Source organism: Vulpes lagopus, chromosome X, assembly GCF_018345385.1.
Source record: "Vulpes lagopus strain Blue_001 chromosome X, ASM1834538v1, whole genome shotgun sequence".
In the NCBI taxonomy this organism is placed as follows: Eukaryota; Metazoa; Chordata; class Mammalia; order Carnivora; family Canidae; genus Vulpes; species Vulpes lagopus.
Genome location: NC_054848.1, coordinates 104,474,267 through 104,488,817, shown reverse-complemented (window position 1 = coordinate 104,488,817; position 14,551 = coordinate 104,474,267). Strand labels below are relative to the sequence as shown.

General features: G+C 40.4%; 1 protein-coding gene across 1 annotated transcript in view; it reads left to right on the top strand.

Moving 5' to 3' along the window:
• Positions 1-14,551, top strand: part of GPC3 (glypican 3) — a 434,855-nt gene that overhangs the window by 203,363 nt on the left and 216,941 nt on the right. The gene's annotated exons all lie outside the window — the stretch shown is intronic.

Here is a 14,551-nt window from a genome sequence, read left to right as displayed (position 1 = left end):
TTGATTCCCCAAAGGCTGGGCATTTTTTTTTAATTTTTAATTTTAGAGATTGCCCTCTGTGATCTTGCTCAACGTGAATCCACCCCTAAGCAAAATATATACTTGACTTGAACTTCATGAGGTTTCTGAGAAGCCAGCCTTCCAGCATCCTCCAGCCAACTAGCTCCCTCTGTTTCTGTCAGATATTTGGCAGAATAAAAATAAAAATAAAAATTTTGTGCTCTCTTTTTATGTTGATTGAAATATTGGTAATGGTGAATATGCCATTTCAAACTACCATCCCCTCTCCTTCTCCAAGGAAACATGCTAGGCTCCCACACTGGGCATTGGAGAGAGGCACTGAAGAGCTTGGGCTTTGGAACCAGATAGACTTCACTTTGAATTCTCTCTGTACCACCTACTTGCTGTGTGGCTGCAGGCAAGTTACTTCTGCTCTCTGAACCTCAGTTTTCTCATCTGTAAAATGGGAAGAAGAAGAAGAATACCCCATTGCATAAGGTGGTATGGGGGTTAAATGAAGTAATAAACATAAAGGGCTTAGAATAGTACCTTGTCCAAATGACTGTGCCATGTGTACAGATGTTAGTTGTCACTGAATTATCAGAGACCCGGTCTGCCATCATCACAATAACCAATGGTACTCCGCCTGGGTTGTCAATGTCAGCACTGGCCCCAGGGATGCTGTGGCATTCTTAAACTTCACTGAAAGAAAAGGGGGCACATAGCATTTATGGGGGGATGGGATATGATGGTAACATCAGCCATATCGGGCTAATGACAGAGACACGGTTCCAACTAGGTTGGGACCAATCGCAGTGAGCATGTTCACTGGGTTGCTTGTCAGCGGCAGAGCTTTGTTGGTGTAGGTAGGCCCTGGCAGGACCCACCAGCACCTATCCTTATGATCAATACTGACATATGTCTGCTCAGATAAATTTACATTTTCATCTGGCCTGGCTCATCTCGTGGAAACAAATTGGCAGGCTCGTGTGTGAGCTGACCCACATAGCCCCTTGGGCTAAATATGACGTACTGTATACCATTGTACTTTGACTTCAACAAGCATTGGGAAACGGCAGACATTTCTTTTGTTTCTTCTTTTAACAGCAATGTTCACTGACCTCCCGTGGCCTTCTTTGAGAGGCACATAGAAAGGACACTGAAATTGAACATGGGAAGAGGAAGGGGACACAGAGAAAAGAGCTGTGTTATAACTTGCCAGCATATGAGTATTGGTAGCTTGTTCTATAGTAAAGACTCAAACCCAGATGGTTCTGAAAAGCTTAAAGACCTAGCACAGGAATGGGGCCAGCTAATTATGAGCCAATTATGGGGGGCTATTTGAGCATCATTTATATCAATATTCCAATGAGCCATTGACATCATGGTGTGCCAGGACCAGATGAAACCAATAGTTCCTTCCTCGCCCCCTGCCCGAAGAATTTAGAGCCAATAGAATAATAGAAAACAATCCACCCCTGTCATTTGGGTTCAGTCCTTCTGGGCCGGCGCATTGCCCTTAGTGACTTCCACAGGCAGATTTTGGAAAGTGACAAAATCGAATTTTTTTTGAGACTCCTAACTCTGGAAAATGAACAAAGGATAGTGGAAGGGGAGGCGGGCAGGGGGAAGGGGCAACTGGGTGACAGGCACTTGATGGAATGAGCACTGGGTGTTATACTATGTGTTGGCGAATCGAACTTCAATAAAAAAATCGAATTTTAATTCATCTCTTTGTGGCACATGTCTCAAACTGGAACAGTAACTTAAAAAAATATTTATTTATTCATGAGAGACACACACACACAGAGAGGCAGAGACACAGGCAAAGGGAGAAGTAGGACCCACAGGAAGCCTGATGCAGTACTCGATCCTTGGATCCCAGGATCACACCCTGAGCCAAAGGCAGATACCCAACCAGAACAGTAACATTTTGAAGGGTTTCCCTTTGTCTCCCTTTCTTGAAATGGGTAGAATTTTCAGTGATGTCAACTCCACTGTTCTCCACCCCACAAGCTGGAATTTGTAGCTTGGCTGAGGCCAGTTAAGTCAGTGGAGGAAGACACAGTGCAATTGTGCTGTCTTCCTTTGCACAGAAATCAGGGCTGCCCCCCAGGCCTGCACAGAGGGCCCCCAGACATGTTTAAAGCAAGTGGTAAGCAACAGGATGAGAAAGACTCATTAGGGAAAGTGACTGTAACTTACATTTTAGAGATTTTCTTTAAAATGCCCAATCTCAAAATCAGCTTTTTCCAGGCACATTGCCAAATTATGGCAATGGCTCATTTTTTAAATGCCTGTTTAAAATAAGCTCTCTTGAATGTAACACTGTGGCAGAGGTCCTCCTGGCAGAAAGCCACTTTAGACATCACATCACTCCAAGCATTATTTTAAAATAATGCCCAGGCCCTTTAGTGATTTAGGTGCTGTTTTCTTTGAACCCAGAAAATGTTAGTGTACCAGAAGCAGACAGAAATGGGGCTGGCCTGGCCAACAGATGGTTTTCCATTCCCACAGATGTTCCCTTCCCAAGGATTGAACCATGTGAGTTTACATGGTCCCTTGTCCATTAATCTGGGTCCCTTGTCCTATCTTCCATTGATTCACCCCAATGTCCCCCCGTTCCCTCCCAGATTTAAATATTAAGTTGAGTTTCTGAGCATGAGAGATGGAGCAGTTAAAGGGAAGGAAATCCTCTGTGACCTCCTGAGGGTAGAACTCCTGGAAGCTATGAGAAAGAAGATGAGAAAGATGGGGAAGATACTGTGTCGGTTGTTGCCCCTCATTGAGAGCGGCAATGGAGCATAGTAGCAAGGGCTGCTGGAGGTTCACCAAGGAGAATTCTAAAATCATGGGCTTGAGACCTCTGCAAATAAAGACTTGCAGTTCGTTAGAAACTTGGCAGCAAAATGTGTCCATGTCTCTGATGCTGCAAGTAACTGAGATAGCATTGAGTGCCTTGCTTCCTGTTTGTAGCTCGGGACATGGGATTCTCTCATACATTACAATATGAAGGCTGCCAGAGGTCCCCAGCCAGTGCAGAATGGGAAGCTGAATCAGGCATTTATATTTGTGGGAATGGTGGCTTGTCCTTCTGCCCACACCCTCTTTTCTTCCAGGTTATAATTTTAGGATTATTTCAATCACTGGCTCTCCATTTTGATAACTTCCTGTTAAACCCATTCCCACATTTTGTTAAAATAATCATCTGTTCACAATTGTTTGGAAGGTCAAATTCCATTAGGCCACCTCATCCTTAGTCATTAACATCACATGTGATTGCTTTATAATACAATACAGACAGCACGTGTGGCCCATGGTGTCACTCCTCTGTCACTCTTGAATGTGTGGCATTCAGCATTCAGCTACAAGGAGCTGCCGAATATGCTTTCTATAGTTATGTCTTAAGAAATGTCCATTTAAAAATCCAATCAAGGGGTGCCTGGGTGGCTCAGTGGTTGAACATCTGCCTTCGGCTCAGGTCATGATCCTGGGGCCCTGGGATTGAGTCCCACATCAGGGTCCCCGCAGGGAGTTGCTTCTCCCTCTGCCTATGTCTCTGTCTTTCTGTGTCTCTCATGAATAAATAAAATCTTTTCAAAAAAACCCAATGAATTGAGTTTTCAATAAAATAGGTGTTTCTCTAATCCATATCTCAGAATTTGCACTAGGGTTTTAGGCTGTTCAGCTAGCTGCTGAAGCCCCCAGTAATTGCTGCAGACCAGAATTCAGGACGCAGCCCAGCCTCAAAATGTAGCTGGTTTGGTGCAAATAGGTACCGACTGATAATCTGTCCAGGCCTAGAGAGATTAGATGGCTTGCCTCATAGGTTTTCAACTGCATCTCACCATTCTAGATGTCAGTAAAAATTGGTTCTTCATCTAAAAACCAAGGTGGAGTGGGGCACCTGGGTGGTTCAGTCAGTGGAGTCTGATTCTTGGTTTCAGCTCAGGTCCTGATCTCAGGGTTGTGGGATGGAGCCCTACATCTGGCTCCACACCCAGGGCAGAGTTAGTTCTAGATTCTCTCCTCCCTCCTCCCTCTCCTTGCTCACATTTGCCTACCTGCTTTCTCTCTTAAATAAATAAATATCTTAAAAACCAAGGTGGAGAAGGATGTAATATGGGGTATGAAGGAGGAGAGACGTCACAGACAGTATTCCAGTTTGTATGCGCTGTATTTTTGGATACGTAGCAATAATTTTCTTCTGAGACCAAAGAAAGGCAATGCCAGGGAGGGACTGTCAGACACCTGCCCGAAGAAGGAAGAAAAGCTCAATTCCTGAGCCAATTCACAGAGTCACCTTTACTAAGGAGGGAGAATTCCTTACATGAGGTATGCTGTAAATTGGGAAGGATGTCCTCTTGTGCATGTGAACATTTTTGACTTTTTGAGGAGCATCCAGCATTCTTCAGACTTTCCAGTAGTCAAGTCAGAATCGTAGATCCTAGTGGCCACTGTGCTGCCTTGATGGCCCCATGAGCAAAGGGAGGGGAATGGGACTGCCCTGCCGAGCTTCACCAGGGCCACCTTTTGAGGGATGCTGCCATTTTGCTGCCAGCTGACTGGTTCTGTCAGGCTCCAAACAAGAGATTCACCCCTGCTCCTGCCCCATCCTCTCACAGAGCTCCCTGCCAGACACAAAGGCCCATGACTCCATTCTAAGGGGAGGGCAAAAATCATTTTATGAAGCTGATAGACTACAAGAGCCACTTACTGAAAGTAAAATGTTTATTCCTTTTGACAAGGTCAGGGGAAGGCCACGTGGTTGGCCTGAGCCAGTGATCTACCCCTTGCCACGTGCCACTGACCTTGACTGTGGTCGCTACAGTGACACCTGCCTGCTGCCATGGCCCCTTGAATGCACCTGAGCAGCTCTTTGCCCAAGTTAATCAAGCCGGCCTCCATGAGTCCCTTGGCCTTCACTTTCCTGGGTTTCATGTGCTGGGCTCACCTGCAGGAGACTGAGTCCCAACAAACTGCCATGATGCTGGCCCTCGAGTCTCACCTGCTAGTAGCACTTGGAAGGAACTGTGGCTTAGGGGAGGGCCTGGCCTTTTTGCAAAGGCTAGCTTTTCAGTTAAATACCATAGTTTGATGATTAGTGCCGAGAGCTCTGAGATTGGATCCCCATATCAATAATCCCTAGGAAATGCACAGGATTGACCTTTTTCCCGTATTTTCTTATAATTTCCATTTTATCATAGCCATAAGGCATCACAGGCAGTGTGCTTCTGGAGAATCACCGTTCTTGGTAAGGAATTGGAATCATTCAGACTTTGGCCTTATTCCTCACGTTTTACCCAGGCTATGGAGTTATTTTCCTGAAATGTCCAGTAAACCCAGTGCAGCCCAACAACTAAAATAGGAAGGGTGTTTTTTTGTTTTGTTCTGTTTTGTTTTTAAGAGTTGAGCCAATAAGAAAAGAAAAAGGGAAAAAAAAAGAGAGAGAAGCTACCCATACCTCGAGGTGTTATTGCATAGTGTTTTTAATGGGTAAGCTCTGGGGTCAGACTGAATTCAAATCTTGGCTTTTCTGCTTATCTGAGATACAAACTTTGGCAAGTTGCTCGACCTCCCTGTGTCTCAGTTTTCACATCTGTAAAATGGAGACAATAGTATACTCACCTCATAGGATGGTTCTGATAACACGTGAATTAATTCACACAAAACACTTGAGATACCGCCTGGCAGAGGTAAATGCTGCATGGATGTTAGTTCTTATTATACCTAAAGCCAATCTTTAAGTGCTATGTAGTATAGTCCTTAGAAGGAAATGGATATAATGGAAAAAACATTGCACATAGGAGTCCTGTGTTTTGTTGCTGCCACCAGCTACCATGTAGCTGTATGCCTTAGAGCTAATCTTAGCTTCAGACTCTTCCTGTGAAGTTGTTATTTTTTTTTAAATTTTTTAAAATTTTTATGATAGTCACAGAGAGAGAGTGAGAGAGAGGCAGAGACAGGCAGAGGGAGAAGCAGGCTCCATGCACCGGGAGCCCAATGTGGGATTCGATCCCGGGTCTCCAGGATCGCACCCTGGGCCAAAGGCAGGCGCCAAACCGCTGCACCACCCAGGGATCCCTCCTGTGAAGTTGTTATAATAGTATTTCCCTTAACTACTGTTTGCGCACATGCATGACTGTGTACACCCCACCCCACCCCACCCCCATACATACATTCACATTTACTTCCAGTGATAGATAAGAAGAATTAAATGAGAATACAAAATTTGAAACTCTGAAATGACATGAAACACTTCAGTTATGGTGCTTGTGTTGCCATGTATACAATGTATAAATATACTTTCACATCTAGAAGGTATTTTATGCTTTTCAAAGGAAATAGGCCATCCAGTACTTTATCATAACTGCTTATTGCAAGCTTCTAGTGCATAAGGACTATTTTGTTTGCATGTTTTATTCACAGTCTGGCAGATAGTGTGTGTTCAGAACATATTAAATGGAAAAAATTTAGTTTTATATGAGTGAAATCAATCTAATGATACAGCTAAGATGCCTCAGAAGTGGTCTTTAAATAGTTTTCTAGCAAGGGGTTAATATTATTGATTTCCCATAATGTCAGGGGCCTGTAGTAATTTAAGTCCCAAACAAATTGAAATTTGGGTTGGACACACATCTTAAGAGACTATATTATGGTTCAGCAGGAGAAGCAATAGCTCAACCCTTTGGCACTTGGGATCTCTTAGCCAAGATTTACTTTATCTTCCAGAAGAGAGTAGACAGTAGTTGCATGTCTCTCTATGTGTAAAAAGTAAAAAGTTGTTACAGGGACACCTGGGTGGCTCAGTGGTTAGACACCTGCCTTCAACTCAGGGTGTGATCCTGGAGTCCCGGGATTGAGTTCCACATCGGGCTCCCAGCATGGAGCCTGCTTCTCCCTCTGCCTGTGTCTCTGCCTCTCTCTCTCTCTCTCTCTCTCTCTCTCTCTCATGAATAAATAAATAGAATCTTAAAAAAAAGAAAGTTGTTATAAAGTGTGCTCAGTGAGTACTTATTGGGTATATGAATGAATAAGGCCTTGGGATGGAGTGTGTAGAAATTTCAAGTCGACTTGGATCAGGTAATTCTCATTAATGAGAGGAGGAAGGATGGCAACGCATCTTCTAGTTACCATGGGGAAGAGGAGTCTGGTGCTTTTGTAATCACTGAAGCTTTGGCTGTAAAGCACTTACGGAAATACAAAGTTCCATGTAAATCTTTAATAACAGGTTACCAACACAGTTCTTTCCAATAACAGTGGTTGCATAAACTACTGAGAGTTAACCTTTCTTAGGATATTCATTTAGTGTCTAAGTGGTTAAAGGAGGAAAGAAGAACAGACAAGAGAAAGACTGGGTCAAAGGAACACATTAATTGTCCTGACAACGTAAAAGACCCCCTAATTGTGCTCTTTTAAAATTTTTTGATAGCTGAAGGTATATTGAAAAGAAATACAGGATTTTATTAGATAAAGACACTAACAGAATGTTTGCATTGGAACCTTGAAATGAAGCCCATTCCCTCTTTATGGAGCAATATCTTGCATTTAGTATGTCTTCAACGCCTATTTTTATTTTCCTAAGCTATGGTTATGAATAGTAGGTGGTTCAGAGAAGAAACTTTTTAGCCTTGATTCATGGAATTATGGTCACACGCTATAAAAAGAAGATTTCGCAAGTTGAGAAGACAGTAACCAGACCTAGAATGTCTTAGTGATTTTTCAGTCTATCTAAGACATAAGCCATTCTTCTCATGACTGTCTGGAGTCACCCATGTCCCATCCCCATAAATTCTTCAGGGAAGGACCCTTTTTTTTTATTAAAGAAAAAATTTTAATTAGTGGAATGATTTGGTGAGCCCAGGGGGCTTTTTAACTATTCATTATGGATTCCCAGAGAAGCTGTAGAACTTCCCTTCCTTGGATACTATCTGGCTTTCTTTTGTAAAAAGTGAACTGCATTTATGGTCAAATAATATTCAACAAAGCAGGGAAGACTATCCACTGGGAAAAGGACAGTCTCTTCAATAAATGGTGCTGGGAAAATAGGACAACCACATGCAGAAGAATGAAACTGGACCATTCTCTTACACCATACACAAAGATAAACTCAAAATGGATGAAAGATCTAAATGTGAGACAAGATTCCATCAAACTCCTAGAGGAGAACACAGGCAACACCCTTTTTGAACTTGGCCATAGCAACCTCTTGCAAGATACATCCATGAAGGCAAGAGAAACAAAAACAAAAATAAATTATTGGGACTTCATCAAGATAAAAAGCTTCTGCACAGCCAAAGAAACAGTCAAAAAAACTAAAACACAACCTACAGAATGGGAGAAGATATTTGCAAATGACGTATCAGATAAAGGGCTAGTATCCAAGATCTATAAAGAACTTATTAAAGTCAACAGCAAAGAAACAAACAATCCAATCATGAAATGGGCAAAAGACATGAACAGAAATTTCACCAAAGAAGACTTAGACATGGCCCACAAGCACATGAGAAAATGCTCCGCATCACTGGCCATCAGGGAAATACAAATCAAAACCACAATGAGATACCACCTCACACCAGTGAGAATGGGGAAAATTAACAAGACAGGAAACAACAAATGTTGGAGAGGATGTGGAGAAAGGAGAACCCTCTTGCCCTGTTGGTGGGAATGTGAACTGATACAGCCACTCTGGAAAACTGTGTGGAGGTTCCTCAAAGAGTTAAAAATAGATCTGCCCTAAGACCCAGCAATTGCACTGTTGGGGATTTACCCCAAAGATACAGATGCAGTGAAACGCCAGGACACCTGTGCCCCGATGTTTATAGCAGCAATGTCCACAATAGCCAAACTGTGGAAGGAGCCTTGGTGTCCATCAATAGATGAATGGATAAAGAAGATGTGGTATAATGACTATACTCAAATAAACATGTTCTATTTTACCAATGTCAAAGCAATTATTATTGATTTAGATAAATGTCCATTTCTTCATTTTTAATAAGAGAGTAGTATCCTTATTTCTAATATGTTAACCTGAATTTGTTTTTACATTTAAAATGTGTGAATTAAGATTGTATTTCATAATCAACATATATAACTATTGTATGATTTTTATTTACCTAAAACATATTAATAAATAAATGTGTTTCTTACCATTGGAGAAAAAAAAAGTGAACTGCAAGATCTAAGACTGTGATCCCAATGCCTCTTTTGGTAGGTGTTATTTCTTCATCATGGGAACCTTAGAGAAGTAAGAATATTTTCTAACCAACCAAGAGTTGGCTCATTCAAGTGAAAGCCTGAGAGATAGTGAAGAATGAAAAAAGACTAAGGATCATGTCTTATAACAGAACTAACACATCAAGATGGTAGGGCAAGGCATGGTCAAGCATGAAAAATGCTGGACAGCAATATTCTCCTGTAAGGACCAGAGTTATTCTTGGCATGTTCCCAGTAAAATGGATTCCTAATCCCCAGTGATTTCTGTGAGACAAGTGGTCTGGAGTTCTCCTACATTCTTGTTTCCACCTTTCTGATTTCTCAAGGGTGGCTTGTTTTTGAATCCAGTGTGAAGACAGACGTATGTCTTCTGAGCTGTGATTAAGCCAGTCTTATTAGCGCCTACTTAATTTTTAAAGTTGTTAAATACATTTGACCACAATTTTAAAGAGATAGCTGAAGGGTAAAAAGAGACAGGAATTTGGAAGGACCATGCGTGCCTATTCAACCTTGAGCCCTGACAACTGCTGGTGAAGACAGCATTGGGCTACTAATGAGTCCCTGACAAGCGTCTGGCCATTTATGAACACAGACATTTCTTTAGTTGCTACTCAGACTCGTGAGAATACATTGTTGAAGTGATACTTTGTCTTGAAGTGGTAGGTATAGGTCCTCTTTCTCTCCTTCTCATTATTTATCTACCTACCCATTGATTTACACCCTACCTTGTCCCCAAAAGAATTTAAACAGCTCTCCAAAGGTGCACATTAATAAAAGCAGGATACACTGCAACCAAAATGCATAGGAATCATCGGGCAAAGGGGAAAAGGATGGTGGAGCCAGGACGAAGTTTAGGAGACAGATGCATGAGGTTGATTATGTCTAGTAGAGGTGGACCATAAGTTTTGTCTCTGTGTTCCGGCAACAAATGCGAAAAATTATTGGATGCATGAATCACAGTGTCTAGGAGGTTAAAATAAAATCATTTTTCAGACAAGCTAGTGAAGGGTAAATGACAAGAATTAATTGGGTTAATGGAGCAAAGGGGTAGCGAACTGTTGCAGAGCCACGTACTTTTTAGTAGTTAAGGATATTCATTTCTCATTTCTGAGGATTCTTCAAATGAATCATTTTAATTGTCTTCTCTGGTCTGTGATAGCCTTTGGGGGAAAATCTATACATATGTATGTATATATGTTTCCGTCTATCTATGAAATGATATGTAATATCCGTTGAAAAATACATTATTTTCGTTGTTTTCCCATTCATTTGTTCACTTCTAATCGATGTACCTTGGTATTTAGCATGTGAAAGTTAAAAAGAAAGGCTACATCCTTTTACAGTCTGGTTATGGGCCTGCACAAATAGGTGGCTTATGTTTAATAGCAACTTATTTCTAAGCTTGGTCAATTCTAGTTAATGTAGAATATAAAATGCCAGGAAAATTCAACAGAAGTTGGAGCAACCCTTTGAGTATCTTCTCTGTGAACTATTCTAGAAGACATGGGGGCTTTTCTTACAACCTAAACTTGCCATTTTTATGTGGCTGATTTTTTAAAAAATTATTCAGCATTCAAAAATAACACTAGAATGTGTTGCCTATTTGGATGTTTTGGTCCATTAACTTTTTCTGGTGGTTTTTCCAATTAAAATCACATTGATGCCATATGGCATCTATTGTATGCTGAAACTCCCTAACTCGCAAAAGAAATGTCAAAGCAGATCAAGGGAGAAAAGATAGAGTGAGTTAACACTTTCCAGTGGTTCTAGTCACTAGCTACATCAAGGACTAATTTCCAAGGTCCAGTTTTTCTCATTAAAAAGTTAATATCTACTTTTTAGAGCAGTTTTAGATTTAAACAAAAACCAGGCAGACAGTACAGAGTCACTGTTTGCTCCCTCTCCCCTGCACACAGTTTCTTATGTTATTACCATTTTTAGCATTAGTGGAGTACAGTTATTGTAATTAATGAGCCAATATCAGTACATTATTATTAGCCAAAGTACATAATTCACAATAAAGATTTACTCTTTGTGTTGCACAGTTCTGTGGGTTTTAAGAAATGTGTTATGTCTTGTAAACTCCATTAGAATATCATACAGAACTGTTTCACCCCCCAAAATTCCCGTACTTCACCTATTCACCCTGCTTTCCTTCTCTACCCCCAAAACCCTGGCAGCTGCTGATTTTTTTTAGGGTCTCCCTAGTCTCGCCTTTTCCAGAATGTCAAATGGTTGGAATCATTTAAAGCCTGTTAAGACTGACTTCTTTGATTTAGACGCCTGAGGCTCCTTCCTGTCTTTCCATGGCTTGATTTCTCAGCTCTTTTTATCACTAAATAGTATCCCATTGCATAAATATACCACTTTTCATTTATCCTATTGAAGGATGTCTTGCTAGCTTCCAGTTTGGGGCAATTATTAATAAAGCAGCTATAAACATTCATGTGCAGGTTTTTATGTGGATGTCAGTTTTCAACTATTCACCTGGGTAACTATCTAGGAGCACAAATGCTGGATCACGTGATAACAGTATACTTAGTTTTATAAGAAGCTGCCAAACTGGGGCACCTGGGTGGCTTAGTGGTTGAGCATCTGCCTTTGGCTCAGGTAGTGATCCTGGGGTCCTGGGATTGAGGCCCTCTTGGGGAGCCTGCTTCTCCCTCTGCCTATGTCTCTGCCTCTCTTTTAAAAAAAAAGAAGCTGCCAAACTATCTTCCAGAGTGGCCATACTATTTGGCATTCCCACCAGCAGTGTTGCTCTGCATGTTCATCAGCATTTGGTATTATCAGTGTGATGAATTTTAGCCATTCTTATAGTCGTGTAGTGGTATCTCATTGCTGTTTTAATTTGTAATTCCCTAATGACATATGACATTAAGCATATTTTCTCAGGCTTATTTGCCATATGCATAGCTTCCCTGGTGAGACATCTATCTATCCAGATCTTTTGGTCCATTGGGTTTTTTATTTTCTTGTTGAATTTTAAGAGTTCTTTGTATATTTTGGATACAAGTCCTTTATCAGATATATTGTGCAATTTTTTTTCTCAGTCTGAAGCTTGTTTTCTCTTTCTCCTAACAGATGTTTTTCTCTCCATTCTCTTTACATCACAGAACACATGTTTTTGCTTTTGATAAAGTCCAAGTTACCAATTTTTTATTTCATGGATTGAACTTTTGATGTTGTATCTAAAACCTTATTGCTAAACCCAAAACAATCAAGATCTTCTTGCATGTTATTTTCTAGAATTTTTATAGTTTTGCATTTTACATTTAGGTCTACAATCCATTGTGAATTAATTTTTGTGAAAGATACAAGGTCCAAATCTAGATTTATTTTTTTGCATATGGATATCCAGTTGTTTCAGAATTGGTTGTTGAAAAAAGACTGTCCTTCTTCCATTGAATCACCTTTGTCCTTTCTGTGAGTCTTTTTCTGGGTTCTGTATTCTGTTCCATTGATCTATTTCTTTATTCTTTTGCCAATACCATGCTGTCTTTATTACTGTAACTTTATAGGCGTTCTTGAAGTCGGGTAGTGCCAGTCCTTCGATTTTGTTATTCTTTAGTGTCATGAGGGCTATTCTGGTCTTTTGCCTTTCCATATAAACTTTGGTATTGATATCCACAATATAACTTGCAGAGATTTTGATTGGGATTCCATTGAATCTATAGATCATGTTGGGAAAGATTGACTCCTTCATAATACTGAGTCTTTCTATCTCTAAACATGGAGGATCTCTCCCTTTGTTTTTATACATATTTTGTTAGAATTATACCTAAGCAGCATCACATTTTTTGGGTGCTTATGTAAATGGTATTGTGTTTTCAATTTGAAATACCAGTTAATTATTATTGATATATAGGGAAAAATTGACTTTTGTATATTAAATTTTTATCCTGCAGCCTTGGTTTAATTGTTTATTACTTCACAGAGAATTTTTTGTCGATTCTTTGGGATTTTTCTACATAGGTAGTCATGTCATTTGTGAACAAAAAAAAAGTTTATTTCTACCTTCCAATCTGTATGCCTTATATTTCCTTGTCTTGTTGCATTAGCTAGGACTCTAAGTACAGTGTTGAACAAAAGTACTGAGAGGAACATCCTTGCCTTGCTCCTGATCTTACTGCCAAAGCCTCTAGCTTCTCACTCTTAAGTTAGAAGCTGATTACTTCTAACTTAATTACAAAGTTAGCTGTAATCTTTTGTGGGTGTACTTTATCAAATGGAGAAAGTCCCTCTTCTCTTTCTCATTTACTGATGGCTTTTATCATAGATGGTGTTGGATTTTGGCAAATGTCTTTTCTGCACCTATTGATATGGTCATGTGATTTTTCTTTTTTAGCCTGTTGATATAATGGATTATATTGATTTTTGTTTTTTTGTTTTTTATTTATTTATTTATTTATTTATTTAATTTTTTTAATTTATTTATGATAGTCACAGAGAGAGAGAGAGAGGCAGAGACACAGGCGGAGGGAGAAGCAGGCTCCATGCACCGGGAGCCTGATGTGGGATTCGATCCCGGGTCTCCAGGATCGCGCCCTGGGCCAAAGGCAGGCGCCAAACCGCTGCGCCACCCAGGGATCCCGGATTATATTGATTTTTGAATGTTAAGCCAGACTTGCATATCTGAAATAAATCCCACTTGGTCATGGTGTATGATTCTTTTTATACATTGCTGGATTTAATTTGCTAATATTTTTTGGATTTTTACATTTATGTTCATGAATGATATTGGTCTATAGTTTTTCTTTCTTGAAATGTCTTTATCCAGTTTTGGTATTAGGGTAATGATGGCTTCATAGAATGAGTTAGGAAATGTTCTATCTGCTTCTGTTTTCTGGAAGGCATTGTAGAGAATTGGTACCCTTTTCTCCTTAAATGTTTTGTAGAATTCACCTGTGAGGGGCACCTGGGTCGCTCAGTGGTTGAGCATCTGCCTTTGGCTCGGATCATGATACTGGGATCCTGGGGTCCTGGGATCGAGCCCCGAATCAGGCTCCCCACAGGGAGCCTGCTTCTCCCTCTGCCTATGTCTCTTACTCTCTCTCTGTGTCTCTCATGAAAAAAAAAATCTTTTTTAAGAAAAAGAATTCACCTGTGAAACCATCTGGACCTGGTGCTTTCCTTTTGGAAGGTTGTTACTTAATCACTCAATTTCTTTAAGAAATACAGGCCAATTTAGATGATCACTCTTCTTTGTGTAAGTGTTGGAAGTTTTATCTTTCAAGAAACTGATGTATTTCATCAGTTTTATCAAGGCTATGGCCATAGAGTTCATAATATTCATGTATTATTCTTTTAATACCCATGGCATTAGTAGTAATGA